A 13,317-nucleotide genomic window follows, 5' to 3' on the forward strand; every position below is an offset into this window, starting at 1 on the left:
CACAGGCAAAAAAATAGTTGCCGGCTGATAAACTGTCAGTAGAAAGTTGAAATTAGCAATAATGATTTAATCAAACAGAATCCCTTCCTTATTCTGACAAGACACCGAAGCTTTCAGTTAGACTTCCTGTCTCTCTCAAGTTCTTTTTTTTATTGATTTGAATTGAATTTGAATTTTATTATAATCAGTAAAATTAAGGAGATAGGAAATGCTATATTAGGTTATCTGTGGGGGGCCAGAGAAAGGATTTTTTTTTCTTTCTAGTACATGCTCTTTTACAATTTAAAATGCTTTAAGCAATACAAAGATCCTAGGCCTGACCTTACTCTTTATTAGAGGGATAGAACTCAGTTGAACTTAATAGCTTAAACGAGGATTACAACTAACTTCCCCAGGTGAAAAGGAGAAGAGGATTGATGTAAGTGTGGTTACTGCTTTGGCAGGCAAGGGTCTTTGAGTAGATGTGATATCTTTTATTAGACCAACTGAGTAGCTGAGGAGAAGTTTTTAGCAAGCTTTCAGGCACAGTAACCCTTCTTCATGAGTCTCTGCTGGTCTGATACTCCAAGGAATGAGAGAAGCCGAAAGTGAGGCAGGATGATGTCAGTGAGAGTGTAAATAGGTAGTAATTAGAAAGACAAAAGGTAAAGCAGGGAAAGAAAAGGGAGACATTACAGTGACAGAATTCAAGGTAGAAAAGAGTCTGTCTGTGAAAAAGGAAATAGCTGGAGATCAGGAAAACAGGAATGAGAGAAGCTAAAAGGGTGACAAGATGGCAGCGAAAATATAAGTAGGTAAAAATTAGAAAAAACAAAAGGTAAAGCAGGGAAGGGAGGGGGTAGAAAGCAGGGGAAAAAAGCCAAAGGGAGACATACAGAGGCAATAATACAAGGTAAAAAAGAGGCATCAATAGGAGAGGAAATATATGGAAATCATGAAGACAAAAGGCAGAAAAGTGGGGGAAAGGAGGGGAGAATAGGTGGGGGAAAAGAAGAATATAAGATGTCAGGTCAGGCAGGTACCTGGTGAATCAGATGTCAGGTAGGTTGTACTGTGTCATAAAGTCAATGTCTATATTGAGTCCATGATTTTTTGTATACAGTAGATTTGTGAAGTGGAGTTTATAGGCTCATCTGCGAAAGCTGTTTTGTAAGTTCCCTTTGAGGATTAGGACAGAGAGATCGGAGAGGGAGCGGTAGTCCTGTGAGAAGTGCGTACCCACCGGTAATTGGGTATTTCTGTCTTTGATAGATTTCCGGTGTGCGTTCATTCTGGCGCGCAGTTGTTGTTTGGTCTCTCCTACGTATTTTCCATCAGGGCATTTGGTGCATTGGATGAGATGCATTACATTTCTGGAGGTGCAGGTGTAAGATCCACGAAGGGTGATGGTTCTGTTGTGGGATGTAGTTATTGTGCATGTGGTGGAGATGTATTGGCAGGTTTTGCATTTCTTGTCCTGGCACGTTCTGGATACATTGGGTGTAGTTTGGGTCATAGGGAGTTTGCTTCTGATGATGAGGTTGGTGAGGTTTTGTGGAGATTTTCCTTTTATGCTGTGGCAAATCTTCACGTGGTATCCGGGTGGCTCTTTCAAAAGTGAGATCTATCTCTCTGGAGGAGTGTCCTTGTTGGGTGAAAGCCCTTTTGAGATTTGTGAGGTGGCAATCACAGGTATTATTCTCCTCTTTCCCCTCCCCTGCTTTCTTCTCCCTCCCTTCCCTGCTTTACCTTTTGTTTTTCTCTCCCTAATTTCTACCTATTTATATTTTCACTGACATCTTGTTACACTTTCAGCTTATCTCGTTCCTGTTTTCCTGATCTCCAACTATTTCCTTTTTCACAGACAGTCTCTTTTCTACCTTGTATTCTATCACTGTGATATCTCCCTTTTCTTTCCCTGCTTACTTACCCCTCCCTTCTCTGCTTTACCCTTTGCCTTTCTAATCTCTACCTATTTACATTCTTACTGACATCCTGCCTCATTTTTAGCTTCTCTCATTCCTTGGAGTCTCAGACCAGACTCCCTATGTATGACGAAGAGTGATTGCACCTAAAAGCTTGCTAAGAACTTTATTTTCCAGCTACTCAGTTGGTCTAATAAAAGATATCACAGCTACTCAAAGAACCTTGCCTACCTATGTCCTTAGACCAACACGTCTACAACCAAAAACCCTGGTTACTGCTTTAGCATTCTCACCTCTGACCCTGAAGAATTAAAGCTATCTCTTCATTGCAGTCTTGCTCAACCCTAAAAGATCCCAGTTATGTCAGCTTATTTATAATCAGGAAAACACTACAGTGCTTTGTCCTCCCTTTGTGTTTACCTCAAGATCTGAAGTAAAGACACAGATAGAAAAGAAAAGATGGAGAAAGAAAAGAAGACAAGACTTGAGACAGGGAAGGAAGTAAAGGAAAGTCATGTCTCTTGATTAGGACGCAGACTTCTGTTGTCCAGTAGATTGGCATTTCACCTGGCATATCCTGCCTACTGTACATGAAACAATTATTTAGCTCTGAACACAGGTTTTCACATTTCTCGGCCATGAATGATAGATTTGGGATCCAAGTTGGACTAAGGGTCTGGGTCATAGAAACACTGACAAGAAACAGATGCTCTTTAACTTGGTCCCACCTTGCACAACATGGATGGATTCCAAGTGTTAACACTCACAGCACAGAGGTAAATATGCACTAGCACTAGTTGCTTCTGTTAAACAATGGTTTTAGATGGCAATCACAACAGAGTCGTCACCCTTATCTATCTTATGTTTCTGGTAATGATCCTATTAGTTTAATGCATGGGTCAAGCTTAACAATCATTATCTTTGCTAGCTTTGCCTAGAATAACGTCCAGGATTTTTCACTAAGGCTCCTAGTAAGCCATTATACTGACTTTCCTCTTGTTCACTCCATCAGAATCCCACCCCTAAATCACTATGCTTGCTGGCGCTTGTTACAGCTACAAGAGTCCAGGGTTATAATCTGACAGTATGTAAGGGCAATTGCTGGATTTTCTGGCTATTACAAACAATGTAGGAGGGTGCTTTAAAGAGCAGGGAGAACTTGGTGGTAAAGAAACTGGTCCATAACAGTTTAGAGCTCTGCTTCACTCCTTCTACCTTTACAGCTGAAAGGACTAAGCCCGAGCTCATGAGAAGGGCCTGCTGGGATTTAAAGAAGTCCTGGAGTGCAGGGCAATGGGCTAGAAGGAAGTGGCCAATTGCCAACTTGATGGTGGAGGGAAGGGGCATAAAGGCTCTCCTTACTTAACTTTCAGGCAGGGAGGATCCTGAGTTAAGGGAAAGGATCAGACTTGTATGAAGAACTCTTTTACTGTGATGAGAAGGGAGTAAGATCCTGGGTTTCCACACTACATGCTTACTGGTGTCAGCTGGCAAGGTAAGAAACACTTTGGTCTTTGCTGAGCAGTTGATGGGCTGCTGTCCTTCTAAGTGTGTGTTTGTGCTTATCTAGGTCTTTCTTTTATGTCTGTCTGTGCCGTGTTTCCTTTTCACTCTTTGTCACACTAAAATGAGAATTTGGCCAGGGATGACAGAAGCACAATGGCTGTATTTATAAGGGTAGGTTGTAACTCAAGGTCTATTATAACACACAGGTGCAGATTGTTATATTTTTAGTGGTATCCAGTTCTGTTCATAACTTGTATAATCCTTTGTTCCATGAAAAAAATACATTTATGAGCTGCAAATCATAGAGATGACACTGTGGTTAAGGGGATTATTGCTTATGTTTTCAGTAAGAGAACTGTGCCTTACTACAGTCTTGGACAGTTTTCAACTTTTTTTCCTGCTTTGTATGAACATAAAGGGCTTACTGGAGTAGAAAATACCTCTGCACAGCTGCTTTTGTTTAGGTTTTTTTTCCCCTTTCCTCCCTGAACATGGTAGTGATGATTATAGATTTTGGTTGAATTACTTTTTAAGAAATGTCTCGTCTTGCTGCCTCTGAATCGGAGCAAAGCAACCAGATGAAAATGAGGTTGAAAGCTGGGTGGAAGCAATGGATGTGAAAGAAGAGAACGCAGTTAAAACCAGGCAGCTCTTCTTATATTGCTTGCCAACGAGATGAAGTAAACCATGGTACTTGTCAATTTTACCTGTGCCTACTTGTGAATGGAAATGTTACTGCAGTGCAAAGGAGGGAGGGAGGAGAGGCTGGAGACACAGAAATTGCCATTCAGAGACAGAGAGAGTGTATCCTGCTTTTTTTAATTGCCCACAATCTAGTGAGCCATACAATTTATGAGCAAAAAATAAATCCCATAATTTGGATAAAAAGACAAAAGCAGTAATACATGTGGTTACGGACATAGCCATTGTGTTGCAGGGTTTCCTAATTTGGCTGTTTTTATATGTGGGGATCTTTCTTCCCAAGCCTCATGCACGTCAGTTGCATCATCAGAAGACTATTCCTACAAATAAGGATTTCAGAATATTGCATATTTCTTGGCCTGGGGATCCTCTGAAAGTGCTGTTTTTGCTAAAAATATTCATATAGCTGGCAAGTTATACACTTTCTCTTTGGATGGAGATCCAGCTGTGCTGCTCATGATACCTCCAGGCTGCAGGGCAGTCACCTGGGCCACAAGGATTAGCTGACTCCTGCACAAAGCATCTTACTTTTGGGTAAGAGAAACTGCTGAGAACACACTGTGCTGGTCTTGTCTTCTCTCTACTGGCTACCTATTCAGTTCTGTATCTGCTTCCAGGGTTGAGAGAAGCCCCCAGCAGGCGAGAACTAGGTAATATACCTTTCTCTCTCTCTCTCTCTGCTACTGTACCAGATACTAGTTGTTCCTCCTCCTGCTGTGCAACCTTAATAAGTGGGACTAGATGTTCACTATTAAGGACGTTCCTCTGTAAAACTCCCTATCCCGTAAGAACAAAATGAGTCCAAGTGCCACCTTATGAGTGCAGTGAAAGAGTCTTCTCCTATGGTCTTTCAACAGAGAGTGGACCTGGTAAAATAGCCTACCTTGCTTGGAAAGCAGTATGATATGAGAAAGTAATAAAGCATCCTAGTTGGCTTTTCTTAGACTGAAACTTCACTAGCATTCATTACATATGGGGCAGGGTGAGATGAGCCTGTTAGAACTGCAAAGATATAGATATTTGACCTAAAGATTTCTATCCTGAAGAGTGTATGTTTAACTGAAAGGAAGGACTCCCCAAAAAACCCCACAAGAAACTTCATTTACTATAGCCTAGGGGCTGTCAGTAAAACAGGAATGAATTAAGCCACTCCTTAAAAACAGCACAGTGTGAAATGTATTTCTCACCATCACTCAATTCTAAGTTTAATGTACCCGTGATTTTTTTTTTTTTTTTCTCCCAGTGATTTTTCTTGTCACTTAGAGATGATAACTTAAGATGCCCCATTTATTGATTACATATGTAATCGTACATATTTCTAGCATTCTTCCCTTCTGGATGATAAAGTGGTTCTATTTAAACTGTTGTTACAATGCCCCAGTAATTCCTTTTAAAAGGTTGTCCTATCACCCCACTTATTCATGTGGAAGGGCCCATTGTTACTTGACAGTGGATGTCATATTTCTTTCTTTTTTTTTTTTTCTTTTATTAATGATACACTGCATAAGTGCTAGCATTTATTTAAACTGCCAGTTACTGCAGCAGTAAATATTAATCACTTTCTAAAAGAAGAAATGTGCCATTGTTTGCGCTATAAGAAAATGTGTGTTACCATAGGCTGTCTTGCTTCTGCAGGGACAAGAGAAAAATGGTATTTACCATTTAGTTTTGTGGTATTTCAGGAGGGGGAAAAAAACCACTGTAAGGCTGCACTAAATCTCCCTAGCTTAACTGTTTGCTCACAAGCTCAAGAAAGCAACTGTGGATTCAGAAGAAAGTATTTGCATCCTTCGATTTAGCAACAGTTTATGAAATATTTTTGCAAGTTTAAACCATGCACCACTTTAAAAAATAGAAAGCATCTCGAGGCTACAGGAAAGGATTTTCTCCAATGTCAGATAAAATCACAGATGTAACAGCTTCCCTTGTTTGTTGACATGGAAATGGGAGCAGCCGTCCAATTTAGAAGGGTGGCTATTTATGTCGGAGATGCTATGTGCCAAGTATGCGTTTGAATCAAAATGACAAACCTTGGTAAAGTAATGTTTATAATAAGAATATCATGAAGCCAATCTGAAGAAATGTGATGTTAACACCAACACTGGGGAGACCTGAAGCACAGAATCGTCTCCAGTGGAACCATGATGTATGACCAGGCATGCACCTTTTCAGCCAAACTTGCCTCATTGTGGAGGCAGATAGACAGGAGAGACGGAGGAAAGAGGTGTGACCCACCACCATCAGGATCTGCTCCTTTCCTCTGGAACTACTTGCCATGTCCACAGTTGAACGTGTGGATCTCAGATCAGTCTCCTCAGTCCTGTATTCTGTGGACTCACCGATTTACTTCCCTCTTTACGGGAAGACTATCATCCTCATATTGAGGGACTGCATTGAAATGGCACTACTATAATCATCTTTACATTGATTTCGGCTCTCACACAGCTAATGATTGTGTTCATTTCAGAGGTGCAGGCTCCGAAAAGCTTGGTTAATGAGTAGTGTCCTAGAGAGCTCTGCACATCTGATCATACTTCTTGTTCCACTTCATAGCCCCTTTGAACCCTCATTAACACTTCTCCTTTCAGTGTCCTTCCTGTAGGTGGGGAGGCAAAATTACCCTAAATCTCTTGTGCGACTGAAAAGTAAGGGACTGTGATGATGTATCAGCAAAATAGTGTTAGTGGTTTAAAAGGAACAAGTAAAGAGTAGGCACTTTACACAGGAAGTAATTATATATCCTTTTTGCCCACTTTCTGACCGTAGCCACAGGCAAAACAGTTGCAAAGCCATAGTGTTTTAGCATTTCATATTTATTTCCCAATAACATCTTTCCAATTAATTTTATGAATCAAATGTACAATGAAATGGTATTAATCAATAATACTTAGCAGTTTATTGCCAGTGCAGCTTACAAACTGTAATAATATTCAACCTTACAACACCCTTCTGAGATATCTAATTATCATTTTCTCCATCTTGCTTATGGAGAATTCAAGGAACAGAGAGGTTAAGGGACTTCATGTCAACAATGAGAGTAGAGCACAGATGTCTCCACTTCCAGACAAGTGCTGTAGCCAGATGATCATATTCCCTACTTGGAAGATTTTTGTAATTCCTAATATTGCAAGCTCTACTTAGTAACTAATACATAAAACCTGGTGTGGGTGGTGGGTGTGTGTGCATTTCCTTTTTTTTGTTGTTGTTGTTGTTTTTGTTTCATACTTTTCCCAAGCAGATACAGTCAAAATCAGAAATTTAAGCAAGCAAAATATATAGCTGGTGATCCCAGGAAATAGAATAAACTATTTTCTATGTCTAACTTTATCCCAGCCATGCACCTAGTCTAATAAAAGATATCACCCCCCCAAAAATCCTTGCCCCTCACAATAAACTATTGCCCACTTTTCTTTAACATGAACTTGGGGGTTTGTGGGTAATCTAAATGGCTTTTACACAGGGGCCCAATTCTGAGACCTGTGAACAGAATTGCAGTGTTGCGTGCTTGTAGACATAGGTCAGCAGCGAAATGGAGAATACTGAGTCCCAATGTGTGTGGCTGAGGAATAGAAATCAGTACTGTTTTTGCATATTTTGGTGAGGTGAATCTTTATAGTCCACGTGAACTGGAACCTACTCACCACAAATAGGCGTTAGTAGTTTGTGGGCTAGTTTGTGGGCAAGGTGCACATTCTTCTCCTCCTCCCTTTGTGAAGACCAAGTATGAAAGTTGCTTTTATGATTCTGTGTAGAGATCATTTGAAAGGGGCATCTTTTACAGCGTTGTTCAAAGTTTTATATAATATAAAGTGTGTGTGTGTGTATGTATATATATTATAGGCCCTTCTGCATCCCATTTACTGCCTCTGAATCTTTAGCACTGAACTTACTCTTTTTAGTAAGGGCCAGTTTTTTTTTAAAGGTATCTAACAGCCTAGATGTTAATCTGTGATGCTGAATTTCCCTGCTTTTGTTAGTGCAAGGGAGATTATTTATATTCTTTTAATATAGCATCAGATTTTTGTTAGTGATTTAGTAAGTACGAAAGACCTAGTCCTGTACCAAATTCTGGCATACAACCCCCCCCCCCCCCCCCCAGCACTGCATAGACATTCTGTGTATTTATCTCTATTCATCCATTTAGTTAATCTTGTGTATTAGCTCCTTATTACTCTTTTAAAAATGCCAGCTCATTCATCTAACAGAGTCTCCCACTCGGATGTTGCCTACTAATTTGATTTAGGGCGCTGTAACTCTTTAGCTTCGTCACTTGAAAAATATGCCCTCTCTTGGCTAAGGGCTGCTTTTGAGAAGCTCCTAGTTATAATCCATCCGTCTTGATGCTGATTTTATAAAGTACATCCCTGTCAAAAGAGTCAGAAGGGGAGGAAGGCATATTTAAAAATGACACTTTTAAGCAAAAGCCTTAATGCTCTGTTTTCCTTTTGTTCTTTTTAAATCGTTCACTCATTGCCGTACTACAGCAGGTTCTGAGTTTGTTTTTTTTTTTTTTTTTCTCCTTAGTCTGATACGTGTACTCAGAAGAGGTGAGACTCTTGCTTGAAGGCTTAATTAGAGCATGCTTGAAATGTATACTGAAATGGAACAGTCTCAGGAAAAGTACAAGGATCTTATAAAAGCACTACTCCCTTAGATACTCAGCTGTTTTCTGCATATTAACTATCCTATGGTGAATTGTTTGTATAATTATTTCTCAGTAGCTGTATAGGGCAGGCTCCTATTTCACTTTGTGTTGGTATGGCAGTTACTCAGTGGTTTGTAATCCTACGCTGTATGCAGTATGCACGCGCATGTGTTCACATGGCTTAACTCTGCAAGTCCTTGTGCCTATAGCTTAGTTGAATGTAAGCCACAAAATTTGACCTGGTAAAAACCCATGGCCGGTGGGTGAGGGAGGAGGTGCGTACCATGTTATAGCTCTCTAGCCTAGTGACTAAGACACTCACCCAGGAATCGGGAGACCTGGGTTTTACGCTCCCCACTCAGCTTCTTCTTGAAGCTGGCCCCCTAGGAGGTCAAGCGAAGGAGTTATATAGGACCAGGAAGAAAGTGAACCAACTAACCCCCCAACTGGAAGGGAGGAGATTCGGGGTTGTAGCCTGGACCATTTCTCTCTTTGGGGCAGAATTTCCCCACTGATCTACATCCATTCTGTCTGCTGAATACCAAATGCAAAGGTGCAGTGGTTCACCTTTTGAAAGGAGGATTGGATAATGCCTGATCTGTGGGTGGAGCATTGTGCAGAATAAGAAATCACGACACGCAGGTAGGAGATAGTGACAAAATTAGCATTAGAGGCAAGATAGCACAGGGATTAGGAACTGAAGACCTCTTCTTGGTGTTTGGAGCAAAGTAGTCGATAGCATTAAAACTTATGGTTACTGTAGCAGGACACTAAGGTGTCTGCTACTGAGAGAGCCAGGAAGACTCCTCAGGTGCTGGTTGATGAGGCAACTAGAGGGAGCTAATGATCCACACCTGCCTAGCCAGCTGACAAGAAGGGGCAGCGCCTGGCTCCCATATAAAGCACAGGCAGGGGGGCAGGCGGCAGTTCCCTACCAGCAGCCAAGGCAGAAAGAGCTCCCTGAGCAAGGATGCAAGAACTGCAGGTACTGCTCAAAGCAGGGTTAAGGAGGGCAGCTCTGGGACGTTTTAGTAACATAATACAGGCAGGCGGTGTTAAGGTCAGTTATGGCCTAGGAGCTGGTGTTTGCTTTGTTTGTTTACACTGGTGGTTTGGGTGAGGCTATAAGGGGATGGAGGAGGCCTCGTAGGGGACTCTCAGTAGAGTGAGGACCCTAGCCCCAGCGAGGGCACAGAGTTCGAGGTGTACAGACCCCAGCTCCAGAGAGAGGAGCCCGGTGAGAGGGCTGCACTGCAGAGAGAAGAGCCCTGTGAGGAGGGTGGCGTATGGAGAAGGCCTGAGAGAGAGCGAGAGACGGGGCTGTGGAGAGCGCAAGCGCTAAAGAGGGTGCGACGCTAGAGAGAGGGACAGAACAACGTCCCTTTTACATCTGCGAGGCTTGGGGCGTGGTATTGGGGTGGTAGGAGCCACGCATAGCCCTTAAGTCTTGGGCGCATGGGACAACCATAGACAGGAGGACCGTGACCAAGAGGACTGAAGGTAGCCTCCCTATAAAAATTCATAACATCCAAGATGTGGCGGGCGAGAATTGGAGGGTGCAAGAAGACAACTTGGCATGGTAAAGGAAGCAGCAGGGTAGAGCACGGCAACCCTGACGTCATTCGTGTCACAGTTGCCAATAAATTGAGAACGGAGATGATGATTTGTAATAACAAACTTAAGTTAACTTGTTTTTTGATGGGGGCTTTGGAATCTTTCTTCCAGGAAATGGCCAATATCTCATAAATAGGAAATGCGCCGGGTGGCTTCCAGTTGCACTTGCAGTTATTTGACCAGGATCACAGTCAACCAGCGTGAAAGCATCTGGTTTGTTTGGTTTTTTTCCCCTGCCCCTACCCCCTTGAGTTAGTGCCTGGGGCAACTGCCCCAATCACTCCAACCTAGTTATGCCACTATATTGATATTTTTAAAAATTATTCAGTGAAATACACATTACAGGCACATGACCCTCATCACATGGATGAAGACTAGAATATTTGTTACTTGCCTGCAAGACCAATGACAGCATTTAAATTAACTTGTATGGCTTCTTCCAAACTGACCGTGTCGGTATTTTTTATCTATATATTCAAGAATGGTGCTGAAGTAGCCTACAGTGGGCAATTTCAGATTTATCACAGCAAAAAATGAAAATGAAAAGATTATAGTATAGGCTACAGCAAATCAAGATCCTGAGGAAACAATTTTCATCTAGGCATTTGTTTTGTGATGTAGAGAATACCCATTGGTTTTTGGATTGACACATAAAGAACTGGGAATATGTGGGAAAGAGAGGAAGTGAATACACTAATAAGGAGGCTTTTGTACATGGTTTGATGTGCTCCAGTCATCCTGACTTGATTTGCATACATATTAGGAGCATGGTTTTGGATTGCAGCAGCTGATATAAATTGCAAACAAACTAGATGGATAGTTTTCAGGTCCGTAGTGACGTACAGAAATCAAGATTGGGCAAAGGAAAAGTGAAGCTGTCAGGCTTGGGATTAATACTGATAAATAAAATGTAATGTAACATGAGGTCAGATGATTAGCGTGATAGAGATTACTGTAGAAAGGAGATTAAAATGTAGGTTACTGGCATGCAGCAATCTCTAGGATGCTAAATCACATTGCTCTATAGTTGATAAACTGCAAAGAAAAATATGCGTGGATTAGAAATACCAGTTTTTGAAAAAAAATAGGCTGAAATTGCTGGAGTAAAAAATTTGCGCGCACAAATCAATGTCTTAACATTTGTGAAACCGAGGAGCCGTATGTGAGCTTTGCTCAATCTCAAAGTCCGTGGGGCCTCCCCCTTCACTCTTTCATATTAACTTTGCAATTTCAGGGCAGGCACAGTAAGGGACTATGATGTATCAGCAAAATAGTTGTTAGTGGTTCAAAAGGAACAAGAAAAGAATAGGCGCTTCCAGGCGGTGGAGACTTAGTCTATCTAAAATTGAAATAAATGTTTGTAGGAGCCTCTACAAACTAACCCTATGCAGTTTTGCACCATTTTCTGATAGCAATAACATGCACATTTTTACATTGTGCTTTCTGTAGCCAAAGATCTTAGTATTTTACAGATGGAGGACCTGAGATACAGAAAAGGTGAAGCAACTTGTCCATAGCAATAGCATGGTCAGTGGGAGATCTGGGAAGAATATTTAGGTCTCCTGGTCCCTTGTTTAGTACTCTGTCAACCAAGATAAAGTTTCATCCCGATGTCCTAAAACAGCCAGATTGCTTATTCTCATTGAACTACATCCTGAGGTGCTTCTTCATATTCAAAGTTCTTTGGGGAAAGCTCCCACTGAGTTCAGTGAGAATTAGAGATGAAGCAGGATGCATGGGGATCTCAGGACTTCTCTGAAAAGAAGAATATCTGCAGTAAATAGAAAGGTGGAGCATTTCCCCAAACCTCCTGAGCACTGCCATAATGGGTCATTGAGATGCATCATATTTGTAATTGCTGTTTTATGAGGGCTAGAAAACTAAGCAGGCTAGAGGAAAAAATGTGCAACTTACAGCTGCCTGGGGATTTTTCTAACTCATTTTCTGGCCTGGTCTACAGTTTTATGTGACTATTTCCTGTAAGCAGTCAATAAAAACAGTGCTTGCTATGGCAACTACCCCCTTCATCACTTGGATAGGCATAATGCACTATTCTAAGGACGCTCATGCCAATTAGTTCTACGAACATTTACAGATGCGGTATTTAAAATGGGTTGCTCTGTTAAAATTATCTATGTTTTCCTTCAACACTCTTCTTTACTATACATTTTCAAGTAATGAAAGAGGTCTGATCCTTCCAATCCTCATTGAGTACAATGGATGCTGGACACTTCTTCAGAGATGGTCCTTCCTGGGATGATATCATCTAGGTGGCAACTTCTTGGACTTTGACGTACACTCAGATACGATCAATAATCGCTCATGTCCGGAAGTCCTGACGGAGCATAATCCTGAATCAAAAGACAAGAATGCTTCCTTTCCTCAGTTGTGACATGGAACATACTGTATCTGCTCTACAGAGCTCAGCATGTCTGCATAACTCATTGCTGCGGAGGGAGTCATCAGGATGATATATTGAAATGCAGCCATCTCTATTATGGTATGCCATGCATGTTTTTAGAAAGCTATTTTTAAAATTAATAGTACTGTGTAATGCTGATAAAGTAGAAGGCATTTATAATTTGCTGCACTCTCGCCCTCTTTCTAAATCCACATTAGTCTGCATTCCATTTGATTAAAATACATTTGTTAGGAAAAGAGACAATGCTTGGAAAAGTATTAATAGTGTATTAACACCACAACCCTTCTTCATTGAAAATGTACATCATTTAAAGCACTATACAAAGGATATTGCTTCTCCTCCCCCATCCCCCCCCCCCCCCCCCCCCCCAGTTCCACAATGTTAATACTTCTACTGCTACCACATGATGAGTGTCGTGGTTTGTCTCTTGGTGGTGGCCTTAGTGGAGGAGGTGACCTACTGGAGTAAGCATCTAGTTTAGAATACCTAGATTTCTCTGAACAATGGATTCAGACTGCAGCAGG

The 13,317-nt window shown here is 41.4% G+C and overlaps 1 long non-coding RNA gene across 2 annotated transcripts in view; it reads left to right on the forward strand.

Annotated features, from left to right (window-relative positions):
- The first annotated feature begins 745 nt into the window (after window positions 1-745).
- Window positions 746-13,317, forward strand: part of LOC102376791 — a 22,466-nt gene continuing 9,894 nt past the window's right edge. Inside the window, exons 1-2 of one of the 2 annotated variants that reach the window (XR_001358066.2) lie at window positions 746-790; window positions 3,278-3,399. This is a non-coding gene — a long non-coding RNA (uncharacterized LOC102376791). Of the gene's footprint in view, window positions 791-3,215; window positions 3,400-13,317 lie in introns of those variants that run through there. The other variant, XR_001358065.2, reaches the window with a different exon arrangement.

This window comes from Alligator sinensis, unplaced genomic scaffold (assembly GCF_000455745.1).
Source record: "Alligator sinensis unplaced genomic scaffold, ASM45574v1 scaffold451_1, whole genome shotgun sequence".
NCBI lineage: Eukaryota > Metazoa > Chordata > Crocodylia > Alligatoridae > Alligator > Alligator sinensis.